This window comes from Chiloscyllium plagiosum, unplaced genomic scaffold, assembly GCF_037043375.1.
Source record: "Chiloscyllium plagiosum isolate Xiang-an unplaced genomic scaffold, Cpla_swu_hap1 HiC_scaffold_6, whole genome shotgun sequence".
In the NCBI taxonomy this organism is placed as follows: Eukaryota; Metazoa; Chordata; class Chondrichthyes; order Orectolobiformes; family Hemiscylliidae; genus Chiloscyllium; species Chiloscyllium plagiosum.
In genome coordinates this window covers 104,497,513-104,514,891 of record NW_028270144.1, presented here as the reverse complement: position 1 = coordinate 104,514,891, position 17,379 = coordinate 104,497,513, and the positions used below count along the sequence as shown (strand labels likewise).

Genomic DNA, 17,379 nt, shown 5'->3' with positions numbered 1-17,379 from the left:
TTCCTTTGTTGTGTTGACTGATGTCAACTTATGGAAACAAATCAAATTGTGCACCACTGTAAACAATACCAAATGCATGTAAAAGTTGAGTAGACTATATGTAGTGCAGTATGTCAGTATCCCAGCATATAATGCCATAAAGTGAAAACGCATTGTGTATGAAGTTCCCATAGTGTGCTGATCATAAGTGTGGTGTTTGGGCTTTGTGGCAGGTGGAAACTGGTTAGTTACTAAGAATTACAAGGGTAAGACTGAACAGTAAACTGCAGTGGGTGATCTTCAGTGTGAAATTAGAGGATGCCTGGGAATCAGGTTGTCAGCCAATGTGTTTTTCTTGTCTGAGGAAAATGTTTGACATTCATCTGTTTGCACATTGGGACACAAGGTGAAGAAATAAAAAACAAATATTTTTTAAAAAGATGAGAAAATTGAATTCTATAAAAAAGAGACAGATTTTTCATATTTAATACAATTACATAAGTTGACTGTTTAGGTACAGTTTACTGCTGTGCTGTTTATCTATATTTGGTGACATAATTCAGCTGTGAGCAGCTAATGTAAAGCCTGCCAACAGTCGTTTTTAGATTGGTGAATAATCCTTTTAACAGAAATAGGTCTCTTGTTGTCGATTTTACTTCATACTTTTCGTTTTCTTTCATTTCCTTGTTTTAAGATCTGTGCTTATCGGGTAATAAAATTGTAAAAACGAATGCATTGTAATTTATGCCACTATGTAAGATCACAAGCTTAAAATCATTAGTAGTGGTCATCGTGTGAGCATTAATGCATCAATTCGCGATACCTTTTCATGTTATTTTCAACAAACAAGTTTACGACTTCGGCTAACTTACTGGAAAGGAGAACTTAGTATAATTGTGTTTAAGAATTTGCAGGATAACCTAATTTCTAATCCAAGGCACCTGCCAGACTCATTCTTTACTTTGTGCAAATAACTCAACATGAAGCAAATGATTTTGTGAGACTTATACTGGATCCTGAGAAGCATACCCTTATGATTTGCAGCATAATGAGCACTGTATATATTTTGTGATGTGTTAAAAGTACGGCGTTTTTCTGCCTGAGTACCCCAAATCTGCGTGATAAGACCTACAAGCAATGAAAACAGCAGTTTCTGAGTTGATGTGAATGACAAATCATTTGTCCTACTTGTAATATTTTAAATGTCTGGCTAGAAGGAGTTTGAATATCATTGTGCTGCTGGTGATAAGGGTGGGTGTTGCATTGTTAAAACTGGTCATTTGTGGCTAAATGAAAACTTCACAGATTGCAGAAGTAACAAAGTTGGACATAAAACATTGTGAACATACCATCACATTTGGATCTAGCATTGCGTTTGTAAGCTAATTCTCAAACTTGGGCTGACTGCAGTAGTCTCGAGTGCAAAAGCCATGTAGAGTTGAAAATTACAAGATTAATGAATAAACTTAGACCAAAGCGAGGTTCAAATATTAACGTAAGAATTTGAAGATTTAATATTTTAAAAATAAAATTAAATCCTATGTGTATGTGAGTGAGCCTTTGCTGATTAAGTTTAAAAAATTGATTGTAAAATATTTGGCAGTCATTTTTGATTTATGTGATGTGTCTTTGGTACAGATTGGTTAATTCTTAGTATTTGTAAACCCAAGTGAGTTCCATTCAACGGCAGGATGCAGAGTGAGAAAAAGCGATGTGACAAGTAACCATCCAACATGTATTTTAAGGACCGCTGACGTGATTTGTGTGGTTTTCTTCCTGTGCTGGTTCATATGGACTATATGATAACATTTGTTAAAAGCATGCATTTCAAAAAATTCAGTCTAGCATATTCCCTTCTCTATAACATTTTCCCCCTTCAATCCATTCTTACCATTTGCTGGAGACACGGGGAGTGCAAATTCATGCATCCAGAAATGGACATTGACTTGTCTTCTCCAACTTGACCCGTTTTCATCTGTAAAAACAAATGGCAAAATATTCAATAATAGAAAGGCATCACATCACAATGGGAGGGAATGCCGTAGTGATATTGTCACTATTAATCCACAGACTCGGGTAATGTTCTGGGGACCGAGGTTCCAATCCTGCTATGGCAGATAATGGAATTTTAAATCAATGAATAATCTGCAATTAACAGTCTAATATTGGCATTTGGAAAAACACAGCTGGTTTACTAATGTCATTTAGAGAAGGTTTCTTTATTCACTTGTGAGATCTGGGAATCACTGGCTGGCCAGCATTTATTGTCTGTCCATAGTTGCTCTTGAGAAGGTGATAGTGAGATGCCTTCTTGAACCACTGCAGTTTATATTCTATAGCTGGACTCTCACTGCCCTTGGAGAGGGAATTTCAGGGAATTTATTCCATACATTAATTACTCTGTCTCACCTACATGTGACTCCAGACTTGGAACAATGTGGTTGACTCTTAATGGCCCTCTGGGCAATTAGAGATGAGCAGTAAAGGCTGGGATACCTAGCCACACCTACATCCGGTTGAATGAATTTTAAAAAAATTACAACTTTAAAAAAGAACCTAATTAATATATCATATATTGCTCTTACCAAATGTTCTTTCAGCAGGAGATCACAATGAATGGTGATCAAGAGCACAACAGTGGATGATATTTCTTGCCTTTGGATCCAGAGATACCAAGGCGGATAAAAAAAAAACAAATCCTGCTTGGTTTGGTTTCACAAGCAGTGAATTTATTTAACCATTGGGGTACCTAAGTTTTGTTGAAATACTATAAAATGCCTAGAAGCTGTCCTGCTGTGTCCTTTTCACAATAACATTGAATATTTTTTTAGATTAGATTCCCTACAGTGTGGAAACAGGCCCTTTGGCCCAACAAGTCCATACTGACCCTCCGAAGAGTAATCCACCCAGACCCATTTCCCTCTGACTAATGCACCTAACATTATGGGCAATTTAGCATGGCCAGTTCACTTGACCTGCACATCTTTGGATTGTGGGAGGAAACCTGAGCACCCGGAGGAAACTTACGCCGACACAGGGAGAATGTGCAAACTCCATACAGACCATCGCCCGAGGCTGGAACCGAACCTGGGACCCTGGTGCTGTGAGGCAGCAGTGCTAACCACTGAGCCACCGTGCCACCCAATTTTAGAATTTAATTTTACACAAATAAAGTTAATCTGAAAGCTTCTTTTTGATTGTGGTCTTTTGAAGATAAAGTAAGTGTTCTGAACTGCCATCAATTCTCATGGACTAAGGTTAATAATTCATTACAATTTCCTTTTGATTTATCCAGTACAAAATGAAGCTTAGCAGGTGGCTTGAATTGTGATGTTCCTGTGATCTGCATAAATTTGGAACACCGTCCAGAGTAAAAAATCATGGAACCAAAAAGATTGCAGCCATTGCAGCAGAAATTCTTTTCCATTGTTATAGTGGTGTTCATTTATTAAATTATATCTTTTTTTCTGTTCCTAGTTGATTAATTCACACCTATTTTTCTGGATTGAGCTCATTTTTTTGTAAATGTCCCAGTTTATAGCACCTAAATTTATATTCTTTGGGACATTTTTTGATTTGAGTTGTTGCTCTTTAAACTGTAATTTAGTTTCTTGATTCTCTTATACCAAGCATAAGCAATAACAAAACAGGTGCTGCAGAAGCCCAGCAGGTCTGTCAGCATCTGTGGAGAGAAACAGATTTCACATTTTGGATCTGTTGAGTTTCTTTAGCATTTCTTATTTTTATTTTAGATCTTCAGCATTCATAGCACTTTGCCTTTACCTTAATAAACTATGCTTGAAGGACTGAATAGTTTCAATAGGTTGGTGTAGTGGTAGACAAATAAAGCAATAATAAGGCATTTCATCCATCTTGTTGAAATTATAATACATTGATCTCCAGGGTAAGTGAGATTTATGAGCAAAAATGCAGAGACTGAAAATATTCTTCAACCAAAGTCACAACCTTGCTCATTTCTTTATCCCTTTCCACCATCAATCATTGGAAAATGCTAGACATAGCACAAACTAATCCATTGCCCATATACAAATTCTGTTTTGTGGACAAGATACATATCTGCAAAAATGAACTTCTGTGTTTGTGATGTTAATAATCCATTTCTGAGATAGCTTAGCCTGCCGCATTTGCATTTTGTGTACTTTTTAATCCCCTTATGATCCAAGAATTGGTGATGTTCACTGTTAAGCAATGTCTGGTGGACTTAAGCAGCAACTATTCTCAACTGATTGTGACTCAACTACTCCATTCTGAATTGTGTATCCAAGTTTAAGTTATGTTTACTAACTGCTGTGAACTCTAACCGAAGTAATACATACTCACACCATAGGGACAGCATTAATGGACATGCAATTCAGGAAGGAAACTTGCTGTACAAGTAGTTGTCCAAAACTGCATATGGTACCTTTTATAACAATCAGCCTGATCCAATTGTTCACCTCTTTGGGAAAGATATGTGTTAATTAAACTGAAAACTTAGAAGCTGTATTTAGTGTCTTTCTATAACTATTGTGTAATGTAACTGAGATACTTTATGGTGTTAGCTGTAGTAAAATCATAGTTACTTTGCAGGGAATTGGCAAATCACACAGAGTAAATGAGTTTATCAGACCTTATACTTGTATCTAAAAACAAAAGTTCTCAAACACTGTCACTCTTAGAGTTTCCTTTTTGTTGACTTGCCTGCAGTTGTTTGTAAGCTATGGAGAACATTGTTTTCCATAACTTAAATATTTTTAAATGAGAAAATTTGCTTCAGTGTGTTTAATATTCCCCTGATGGACCAATTGATAAATCCGCTGTGTGATATAGTTCTCAATCATGCAAAAATTTTGAAATCAATCCATCTTATGCTTAAAAAAAATCTACCATCAGCTAGCTGATCCTGGTCTCTCGAGGCTATGACTGGATAAATTTCCCAGACTTCGGATTACATTGTTCAATCTGTTGGGTGTACAAGTGTATGTCTTAGTTACTTGTACTGTTAGCATAGAATGATGTGTTATAAAAATAAAATTTACAAGTGCCGAACAAAATTTTTAGATTAGTACAATTTTTCCACATACAGATATAGGACTTAATGCATTGAGAGATGATTCAGTGCCTCAATTGATAGGTGTTGGTGGACAGAAAGGAAAGTTTCTATTAGATTATCTGCCGCATGATGCAAAATCTTTGTAAACATTTGAAGCAATGCCATGGAATGCAAGATTAATATTACTATTACTATTGGGTGGCACGGTGGTTCAATAGTTAGCACTGCTGCCTCACAGCACCAGGGTCCCAGATTCGATTCCGGCCTTGGGCGACTGTCTGTGTGGAGTTTGCACATTCTCCCTGTGCCTACGTGGGTTTCCTCCGGGTGCTCCGGTTTCCTCCCACAGTCCAAAGATGTGCAAGTCAGGTGAATTGGCCATGCTAAATTGCCCAGAGTGCTAGGTGCATTAGTCAGAGGGAAATGGGTTTGGGTGGGTTACTCTTCAGAGGGTCAGTGTGGACTTGTTGGGCCAAAGGGCCTGTTTCCACACTGTAGGGAATCTAATCTCATCTAAATATTGGGAGATGTAATTGTTGTTAGATATTCCAGAATTTCTGGCTCAGTAAAAATATTGCAGAGTTTTCTTTGGAGAATAAAGATTTCAGCTATAATCAGAAGACATCTGATGTACCGACTGACTTTTTCTCCTTTGCGATTTTTATATCTGCGGTTCAAGCTCATATTTGTGGAATGGTAATTTGGACGAGGTACTAAAGCCTGCTCAGCTTGATGCATCTTTTGGAGAAGTAGGGTGTCGTGATGTGACTTTCTATATGTTAGTCCATGTAACAAATACCAGAGACTCAGATTCTGATTGAGACACACATCTGGAAACTTATTAACAACTATATTCTGTATGTGGACCAATGCAGAATGTCAGACTTGTATGCATGCAGACTTGTGTTACTATTACATTAGAAATATTGTTGGCTGGCTGGCTAACTGACTGAATAACTGATCACTATAGAAAATATGGTGGAAGCCTTTTGTACCAGAATGTCATTTATTGTGATGTCTTCTAGCTGTCTTAAGGATATAGTGCCTTTCTGAGATCTGTGCAATAATTAATAGTAAGCCTGTTCTGATAAATATGTACAAGGATGCACATCATTCTGTCTTCATTATACATTAAGATCCTGCTTTGGCTGATGTAAAATATGCCATATCTAGTCCTGACACAATTATAATGACTAATCTGTGTAGCTCCACTCTCTGGTATGTTGCGTGTCTTTATGGATGGATGTGTATCATGCATCATAGATGTTTGCTAGTTGCTGGTATGATACTTTAGATCCAAAGCTTTGTTCTGTCTGATGACTGGTTGGTCATGTTACGGGTCTGATGTGTTGTCTGTTTCTTCATAGGCTTTGACTATTTTTTGTTCCAATGTCATATGATCTAGTTAGACACTGCTAAAATATTTTCCATGAATCCATGATGCAAGATGACTCATGTTTGTGTGAAAATTTTGAACTCGTAGCTTTGCCCTGCTTCAAGTTGGGATAACTGTCATGCTCTTGTACCGTTTCCTTTCAAGCAATGTACTACATATATTTGTGGTTGGGTGGGGAAGCTGATGGAGGGAAGAACTGCATGGCTGTGACTTCCACATTTCTGAGAGCTGCTGGTGAGAATAAACCATTGCCTTGAGGAACAGTGTGCAGATTTAAAATGGCTACCCAAAAATCTTGGGGAAAGTAGCTTTGCATTCAATCTTCATAAATTTAACCAAATGGACAGTGCATTCTTTGGGACTGTTAGACTGAGCATAGTGAAAAGAGGAGTGTTGAATCTCCAACCTCTTGCACATGTTTTGGAAGGAGCCAATTGTTGTTGACCAGAATTTCCTAAGGAGCACCAGACATACTGAATATGATAGTTAATGGATGTAAGTTTGCCCACTCAGCTCGAAGGTTGGTTTTCAGACATTTCATCACCATACTAGGTAACATCAGTGAGCCTCCGGTGAAGCACTGGTGGTATGGCCCGCTTTTTATTTGTGTTTGTGTTTCCTTGGGTTGGTGATGTCATTTCCTGTGGTGATGTCATTTCCTGTTCTTTTTCTGAGGGGTTGTAAGTGGGATGCTATACAGTTTATTAAAAAAAGATACTCAATGAACTACTGCCGATTTCTTAGCAACAAACCCAAACAAGCAGACAAAACGCGTCCACAAACCCTTGCCACTCTCCCCTACATCAAAGACATCTCAGAAATGACTGCCAAATTACTCAGACCACTTGGCATTATGATAGCCCACAAACCCACCAACACACTAAAACAGCAGCTAATGAACTTGAAGGACCCTATACAGACAACAAGCAAAACTAATGTCATTTACAAAATACATTGCAAGAATTGTAACAAACACTACATTGGACAAACAGGCAGAAAACTAGCCACCAGGATACTTGAACATCAACTAGCCACGAAAAGACATGACACATTCTCACTAGTATCCTTACATACAGATAAAGAAGGACATCACTTCGACTGGGCAACACATCCATCCTAGGACAGGCCAAACAGAGACACTCACAAGAATTCCTAGAATCATGGCATTCCAGTCGGAACTCTATCAACAAACACATTGACTTAAGTTCCATATACCATCCCCTAAGGAAAAACACAGGAAATGACATCACCAACCCAAGGAAACCTAAACACGTAAATAAAAAGCGGGCCATACCACTAGTGCTTCACCGGAGGCTCACTGATTATGTTACCTAGTATGGTGACGAAACATCTGACAACAAGCTTTCTAGCTCAGCAAGCAAACTTACATCCAGAACCCCAACCTGAGCTACAGATCTTCTCAAAACTTGTTAATGATAGTTAATGTGTCGACAACTATAATGTTAGTTGTTTCTTTGATTTGTCTCTCAAAAGAGAATTTGAAACGTCAATCACCACACTGCAATTATTTGCTAGGACTCAGAAAGCATCAATTGTATTCTTCCACCACAGGTGAAATGGAACGATAGGTTCTCTTGATTGTTAAAACTGATGGTGTTGACATATTTCACATGACTTGATCAAGTAATCAATATCTTTATTGATGTCGAACAAAGATGTCATATGCGTCTCTCATTCTTTCTGTGCCATATAACTAAGGTACATACGGTCATGCATAACTTGATGCAGAACCTGTGGAATGATTGCCATTTGCCTTTGAAAATTCCCTTCCAAGGGAGCCCTCATTCATAAAAATCTGCAGATGCTGTAGATCTGAAACAAAATCAAATTGTTGGAGAAACTCAGCAGGTCTGGCAGCGTCTGTGGGGAGAGTTACTGGACTTAAAACATTAACTCTGTTTTCTCCCCACAGATGCTGCCAGACTTGCTGAGTTTATCCAGCAATTTATATTTTTGTTTGAGTCCTAGTTCATCTCTGAATGACCAGAAAGAACGTGCTTTCACAGGGATCTGTTGAATGTGTTCAGGAAACACACTGATGATCATCTTTAGCTGTTGCATCTGGACCTCATCAGACATAGATTGCTGATGTTTCTCTGATTGCCTCCATGAAATAGCTTGGTATAGAGACAAGCTTCTATCTCTGATTCAATAAAATATCCATTTGTGAGTCTAGAGAAGTATCTTGGGTTTTGGCAATTAACTAAGAGCATAAGGAAAGCTCACCCATGAACTTGGTTTATATTGTATTTCTAAATAGTATCTTTGGATCTTAACAAGTAGATGCTGTAGTCATGAAAGTACACTTGAGAAGTTTGCAACAGATCATTTCCAACGGTTTGTGGTTGATATGAAATGTTTGCCTAGATAGGTAGATGTCGAATCTTTCTATTCTGAGAACTACAACAGGTGTTTCCTTTCCTCTATTGGAATAATAGCAGTCAAAGTAAAGACTTTAGCACCAAGTGAAATAGGCTTGTCATCTTGTCACAAGCATGTTCTGAGGCCTTTATGGGATGCATCGACTTCAAACATGGCGAGCTTTGAGGGATTATACTTTTGAGGAACATGCTTGCTGGAAGATGAAGCATTTTTGGGAGGTTAAAAATATATATTGCCTTTCTGCTGTATGTCTTGTGTATCTTTTGGAGCAAATCTCAAACAGAAAGTACTTTGGTTGCCAAGTTTTGGATGTAGGATTACAGCACCCTTCATAATTCACGTTTCTCTTGTGGTATAGGCATCTTTGACTTTGTCCTATTTTGCTCAGCTCAAATCTAGCATCATGTGAAAAATAGATTTATCTGATGACATTCATTTGCTCGTGGTGATCTAAAAGCTTTTGCTATTAAAAATGAGGCTACGTTTGCTGATAACCTGCTTTTCCTGATATGTATTAATGAGCTGATGATGCTGCCATTAGCTGATGAAAGTTTCTATCATGCTTTTGTTTAGTCATCCTGAGAACTGAGATTTCATTTATGATACAGAGACTACCTAGTATTTTCAATGATAAGGACTATATGTTGTTGAAATATATCCTGGCTAATATAAATTCCAAATGGTAATGTTCTAGGGATCCACGTTCGAATTCTACTGTGGCAGATGATAAAATTTGAATTCAATTTTTTTAAAAATCTGGAATTAAGAATCTACTGATAATTGTAAAACCATTGCCAATTGTCAGCAAGATGTCTTTTGGGGAAGGAAATTTGCCATTCTCACCTAGTCTGGCCTACGGGTGACTGTAGACCCACAACACTGTAGTTGACTTTCAACTACACTCCAAAATGGCCTAGCAAGCCACTAAGTTCAAGGGCAGTTAGGAACAGGCAATAAATCCTGGCCACCCAGTGATGCTCATGTCCCACTAGTGAGTTTTTAAAAATCTGAGAAAACAAGAATGGCGTGCCAGAAGTTGCTAGTTTTTACATACTGTGGCGGTATGTATGGAGATATTCACTCTTGGCATTGAGCTTAGGAAAAAGTGCCTCAGAACTTGGAATTAGTTGTTCCAAGGTAGGAATCAATTGGATGGAAGTTTAGGTACTACATTGACTTTGTTTCTTGATTGGCTGTCCTTCACATTCTGTTATGGAGAACTGTATTGCAATTTGAGTCTCTCCAACTACTGTACTTGGACTGCTTCACATTTCGGCCATATGTATTTCTTATAGAACATAGGTCATGAAATACTAGACCAGGTTTTGGTGAGTGAGATGATCCACATCTCCTAGAAGTTTTAGATATTTCACTAACCCTGATGCTGGCTGTAATAGTTGTTCCATAGATAAACACGCGTCTCACAGTTGCTGACCTGCTAGAATTTCTTGGAACTTGGATCCTTTAGAAGTCCATCAATATTATAATCTTCAGTTTTGTATAGATGTGCCTTCTAGAAAGATTTGATGTATATAGATGTAATGACCACTTGCAAGCTTTCAGCAAAGTTAGCTTTGGTGAAATCACATTCTGTATCTTTATGTTGACTTCTGCCTACAAATTAACAAAATTCTTTCACCTGGTTGTTGGCAGTATGATGTATGTATCTTGTATACTGTCTTTTTGCATGCCCTCTGCATCCTGAAGTTAACTCAGACCTCAAGCTGATCTGCTAAAAATTGGAGAATATTGTCAGCATCTTTGTGGTCATCACTAGAAATACTAGAGGATTTTGGTACCCAATTGTTCATTTCCCAAAGTAGTAACTTTGACTGCCTGTCTTCCACTATCAAATGTGTGTAGATCTGTGAAGTGAAGATTCAGTCTACCTTTCAATATCTGAAATTTTGACAGAAGGTCACTGGAGTGTCAATTCATGTTTATTTTCCATTTCTGCTGCATAGCTTTGCACTCAAACAATTTTCAGTATACAAAGGATCTGCACTGTAGTGTAATGTGTTTCTTACTTTGTTGTCTTCATTCCCTTTGTTCTATCCTCGCTGCTGTTGTGCTTTTGCTTTTTATATTTTAAAAGAAATTGCAGCAGTGACGAGGAAACTTCTCAATAATTATTTGCGATAGAATTAGTAGTCAATGGAAAAAGCTGGGTTGATTTCAAAAGGGTACACTGTGTTTAACTAACTTGCTAGGAGTTTTTTGAAGAGATAACAAATGGTGTCAATAAGGGTAATGCTACTATTGTGATTTACATAGACTTCAGAGGTATTCAATACTGTGCCAAACAGTTATAGCTCATGGAATAAAAGGGACCACAGCAACATGGATACAAAATTGGATGAGTGATAGGAAATAGAGTCAATTAATTTTTTTGGAGGGTTGAAGTGGGAATATGTATAGGGTATAAGCAGGTAGAGAAAGAGTTAAGTTCTGAGTTTTGTGAAACAAGAAGTTCAGCTGAGCATGATTCAGATCAGATAAGAACTTCGTTAACAGTGGGGTGCTGGAGGCAAGAGTATGGGTTAACCAGCCATTTATGTAGAGCCATTTATCAAGATGAGGTAGCATTCAATATGTAACATCCGTTAACAGGGTGAAAAGTATTCATTATGTGAAGCCAGTTATTCATTGTGTAACAGCAGGTGGCTTAATCTTTGCTATTGACACTTGCTGATTGTAACAGTCACCCAATCAATATGTATGTTCCCTTATCTGGATGCTCCTCCCTGTAAAATGACTATATAATTCACTGAGAAACTCCTGATACAGAGAAGATCGTGAACTCATGTCTCTGTGCCCATGGGTGATCGTTCTCTCTCCCTCCAGCACCTGAAATAAAGATGAAGGAGGTAAAACCATATTATGTCTCTGAGCGTTTTGCTTCGACTGAGGGGGGGCTATGGGACGACAGGAGGAAGGTTTGTAGTGGAGTTCACCAGGTGTCTGTATCAGGCCACCTGCTTTTTCTGATATGTATTAATGATATAGTTCTTGACATGGAGAGGAAATTTCAAAGTTTGTGGATGATACAAAATTTGAAAGTATTGAAAACTTTGGAGGACAAAGTAGAACTTCAAGAGGCCATAGACATGTTGGTGGAGAAAGCAGATAGGTATCAGATGGAGTCTAGTGTGTAGAAATGTGAGGTTATGTATTTTGGTAGGAAGAACATCGCCAGACAATATAAATTGAAAGGTACAATTCTAAAGGATTTATAGGAGCAAGTGTCCACAGATTATTGAAGGTGGCAGTACAGTTGGAGAAAGTAGTTCATAAAGCATACAGTATCCTGGAGTTTATAAATAGGGGCATAGAATACAAGAGAAAGGAGGTTATGCTGATCTTGTATAAGACAGCTGATGTATTGTGTACAGTCTGCGCATCACAAAATAGGAAGGATGTGAACGCTTTGGTGAGAGTGCGCTTGAGATTTACAAGAATGGTTTCAAAGAAGAGAAATGTCAGGTATGAAGATAGATTGGAGAGTTGAGACTGTTCTCCTTTGATAAAAGGAGGCCACAAGGAGATCTGATAGAAAGTTTCAAAATCAGGTGGTGGGAAGGCTAGAGTAGATGGGGAGAAAATCCCTGCATGCAAGAGGAACAAGGGTGATTGGCACAGATTTGCAAAAGAAGCAAATGTGAGGTGTCAAATATAACTTTTTCAAACAATGAATGGTTTGGAACAAGAATGCACTATATGAAAATGATTCACAGAATTGTTTTGACGCAGAAGGCCATTTGGCCCATCATGCCTGCTCTGACTGATATTCAAAAGAGCATCATATCAAGTGTTACTTTCTCCCCACGCTCTTGCTTTCTCCAAATGCTGTTACACAGTGTTTCTATCTTAATAACCATCTAACACACTCTTGAGTGCTTTGATTTTACTTGCCTCCACTGCACTTCCAGGCAATGTATTCCATGTCAAAACTACTCATTGAGTGAGGTTTTTCTCCCTTTTTTGTACATAACTATAAATATGTGCCCTTTCATCCTTCTTCCAAGCAGAAACAGCTTTTCCTATCTCCTCTATCCAGCCTGCTCATGATTTGGAACACTTTATTTTCTCTCTGCCTTCTATCCTCATAACTGCAATCATTCATTCATAGAACATTCACAGGACAGCACAGTACAGGTACTTTGGCCCTCGATGTTGTGCTGACCTTTTATCCTACTTTAGGATCTAACTTACCTACATATCCTTCATTTTACTGTCATCAATGTGCCTACCCAAGTGTCGCTAAAATGTCCCTAATGTATCTAATTCTACTACCATTGCTGGCAGTGCATTCCACACACCTATGACACTCTGTCCAGAACCATTCTGGTAAATTGAGGAAGAGGCTTCTTCGATTGAGACATTCAAATAGGTTTCGGATAATTTACTTGAATACAAACAAGTTGCCATGTTATGCGAAAAAGGTGGGATAATAGTCTTATGACAGTTGTAGAATGGGTGGAGAGGCAGTGGGCCAAATAGACTCTCACCGTGCTTTAAAACTTATGTGATTCTGTGGTATTTGCAATAAAAGAAGTATGGATCTGCCATTTTTATGCTAAATTCCAAAGTAAACAATTAACTGATGACTATGAACTAACATAATATTTATTTTTCTGTTGTCTTGGTCTATAATTCATTTTAGCATCACTTTGCCAATTCTGAACTGTCCTGAGTGTCCTGTAAACTGCTAGTATTTTAAATCAAACTCTCTGTAACCTCCCTGTTTTTGAGAGAGAGAAAATGTATTCATTCTGTTCTTCTATTGAGGCTGCTATCAGCCTCAATATAGGTTGTAGCCTTCAGGCTTGGTTATTAGATGTCAATTTCAGTTCTGAACTCAGACAAATAATAGATAATGTTTAAGAAAAGACTTTATCACAACTGTCACTGCTCTCACATGTTCAACCTTCAGTACCAACTTGCTGCAGTTAATGTTTAGTACACACTTGTTGTCACCAGTTTCTAGTGCCCACTTTCTGCCACCAAGATGTGATGTGGTTTCTATATATTAGTTTATATGACATATGTCAGAGAGAGTTGGGTTCTTTTTGACACAGATATCTGGAAGTTTCTTAATACCTGATATGACCTCAGACTTGCATACAGTCTTTATGGTTACTTAGGCTACTACAGATTGGACCCCTCTATTCTGGCAGCCTACGGATCAAGTCATTGCTGGACCAGCAAATTTGTTGGACCACATGAGTTCCGAGTATGTTCAATGCACGAATACATCTATCAATCACCTGTCTAATGGATGAATGATTTCCAGTTGGACACCGCAAATGGGACTTAGGATATTCAAACTGACAAAGTGTAACATAACATAATATGATTAAAGATCAATGCAGAGACACTGCGGGCAAAACCAGAAGCCCTGTGTATGCCAAGCCAGTGAGGTTGTTGGACCGAAGTGTGCTACAATTTGTCAGGGGAAAGCGGTGGGGGAATAATCTGTCATCCATTGGTGGGATACGCAGTTGACTAACTGATGGCTAAACTGACTGACTAGAGAGAATAAGACGAAGACCATTTATACGAGAGAGTTAGGTGCCATAATGTCAATACTACCTTAAAGACATAATGCCTTTCTTAGCTCTTTGTAATAATGCAAGATGAGGTTGGAAGAAAACTGGAGAGAAACGAAATGGAAATAGAAATCCCTTTTTATGAGAACACAGCAATAAGTGTGCAAGTTAAAATCATTGACAGATTCAAATCACTGATGGGTTGCAACTAATTTAGTAATACCAAAGGAAACCTTTGAAAGTTCACAAAACAGATATGAACTATAAAGGCAATTCAATATGCAGAAGACCCAAAGGATCAAAATGACACCCTACCATTCCCTAAATTATTCTGGGTTGTAAATCCTTTTCATGTAATTAGTTTCATTGTAATCTGCTCCTGCTCATAAATCCTACATTTACTTTTTATCAGTTTGAACTAAATTTATTGGTGGTACTCTTTTGGTATTACATATCTCTTAAAATCAGCTGAGAGATCTTCTTTCTCTATCTTTGGTCACAGAACTGGTCACTGTTCAAGGTGTTGTCTATCCCAGTACTGTACAACTTGAACAGGAGTCCACCTTACTGCTTTCCCCTGGCTTCCTGTATATAGTTTGGTATTTTGTTTGCTTTCTTAGTTTTGCTGTGCAATTTTTAGAGATATTGAGGGATGAACTGTCTAAAATCTCTAGATCTTGTTTAACTTTATCAATCATGGAGTACTTTGCCACTCGTCGTTCTTCCATCTGGGCAGTATTTCATTTGATGTTGTGTTTACATTTTCAGTTGCCTTTCCACTGATAGCACAGACACATTTCAGATATCATTTGGGCGTGTTTGTAAACCTTTAGTATTAGAGAAACACTGTGCAACACATATTTATTTTAGAATGAAAACTTTACTCCTTATCTATTGTATCTCAAATGAGTTAGACTTGAACATTTTTTGGATAATAGCGGTATCTCTAAACAGATGGTGGGGGAAGGGAGGAAAGGCTCCATAGGGGGATGGGCTGTGCTCCTATTGTGTACTTCAAGACTTCTCTGCTGTACTTCTAACCACAACAGCTTGTTCATTTGCATTTCTGTTTACAGCATATTTGTGAAATAGCTGTTTCCTGTTAAATTATAGCAGGAAGATGTGTGGGTCTTAAATTAGTAAGCAAAAGGTCACAAGAAAGCAGCTGGTGATGAGAGCTATACTTCCTATCATCAACAATGCATGCAATCAACAAATTAAATACAATATTTAAACCACAAAATAATACTGCTGAATTAATAAAGTCACTTGAAAATTGACATGTGGTGCCTTGCTATGCATAGAATAATCTTTTAGTTGCCATAGGGTCTACAGGGCCTAAATCAAACATTTATTATTAAACTTCTCACACACTTCACTGGATGGAATCTTGGTCAAAAGCTAAAACAACGGATTGTTGGCTGGCTGCAACAGTATGCCTGTGCAATGTGATACTGTATACACTTCAATTTTGTATGGAATTGCATAAATTATAAAATATGGTGTCTAACAGATTAGGCGGTTTGGCCATGCTAAATGGCTCAGTAGTGTCCAGGTATAAGCAAGCTCAATGGATTATCCATGGTAAATGTGAGGTTTACAATTTTAAGAATGCTGTGTGTGTGGTTGGGGTGGGGTGAAGTGTGGGTGGGTTGCTGGGAGGCTCGGTGGAAACCCACTGGGCGGAATAGTCTCTTCATATACTGTGGGGATTCTATGATTCTATTCTGTGATTCTAACTTAATCTGCATCTCAGATTTGTATCTGCGCCTCTCCTCTACTTCTCTGAATTTGTTTAAACAATAATTTAAACACTGTTAAGTGATCATCCAAAAATAAGTGTTTAATAGAACCAAAATCCTAATTGTTTCTCTTTACAAATGCTTCTACACTTTTGTAAACTTTTTTTTACTGCTGGAAATTTCAGATTTTGAACTGTTATTCTTAAATGCGATAGCTTAATGGTAACTAGTTATACTGCCAGTGTAGACTTGAATTGTACATTCCTTTGTGCATACTAGTATCTTGGTAGTTCTACCACATTAGGATGCTTTAAAAATGTAAATTTAAATGTTTTTGTTTATAAATGAAAATTGTTTTTATTTGCTGTTGCAATTTAGAACTTATATTTACTTGAGCATGCAGTTTCAGTCACTTAGTCAAAAATAAATAATTTGTATCACTAACAGTGTGGACAAAAGTCTAATGTCTAACTTGTGTCACATGCTATGAAATTACATTTGTAGCTCTTCTCCAATCATGATCGTTGAGATTTTTATCGCAGAAATTCAACAATTTCTTAAAACTCTGGATATTAAAGAACAAATTATTTTCCTTTGTCTGATTAAGTAGTTATTGTGCACTTAAAAGAGCTGGATAAATACCTACTTTAGCCTGGGATTGAAAATTAAGGATCGAAGAGTCACCAAAAAAGACAACTGAATACACCATTGACTGCAATAAATGTTTTACTATCGATAAAGAACTGTCATCTGTGCAAAAGAAATCAACCAGTTATGAGCCATCATGGAATTTTATCCAGTTACTTTGGAGAGTAAGATAATGTTTTCAAAACTTCCTCAAGAATTAACCTGTCAGAAGTGGGTTTGATTGGCCGAAAGGCCCTTCCTTGCCTTGTGCATTATTTTCCACATTACAGCAAGACAGGTTTTAAAATTGATGTGTATGTTGCTCATCCATCTTTGCAATATATAAATGTTTCTGATTAATAGTTTACAGTAGTGAATACTAATAGGTCTCACTTTAAAAGAAAAGGAGATATTCGAATTATTGCTCGAATTTTGAAACTAATGCATGGACACAACATATTTGTTCAAAATTCAGCCTTTGGTTTTTGAATAGAAATGCTTTCCTATTTTTCTTTAAAAGAATCAACTGGAGAATTATAGGACATCAATTTTAATGATGTCTGATAGTAAAAGGCTTATGCATCAAGTTTGCAAAATTTGAATGACAACTGCTCTCGTTTTAAGTAGTAC

General features: G+C 37.5%; 1 protein-coding gene and 1 long non-coding RNA gene across 10 annotated transcripts in view; one reads left to right on the top strand and one right to left on the bottom strand.

Annotated features, from left to right (window-relative positions):
- Positions 1–17,379, top strand: part of LOC122550838 (F-box-like/WD repeat-containing protein TBL1X) — a 399,517-nt gene that overhangs the window by 58,163 nt on the left and 323,975 nt on the right. The window lies entirely within an intron of this gene.
- LOC122550839 (uncharacterized) overlaps positions 1–17,379 on the bottom strand; it is a 207,051-nt gene that overhangs the window by 106,629 nt on the left and 83,043 nt on the right. The window contains exon 3 of the long non-coding RNA XR_006311959.2: positions 1,871–1,954. This is a non-coding gene — a long non-coding RNA (uncharacterized LOC122550839). The remainder of the gene's footprint in view (positions 1–1,870; positions 1,955–17,379) is intronic.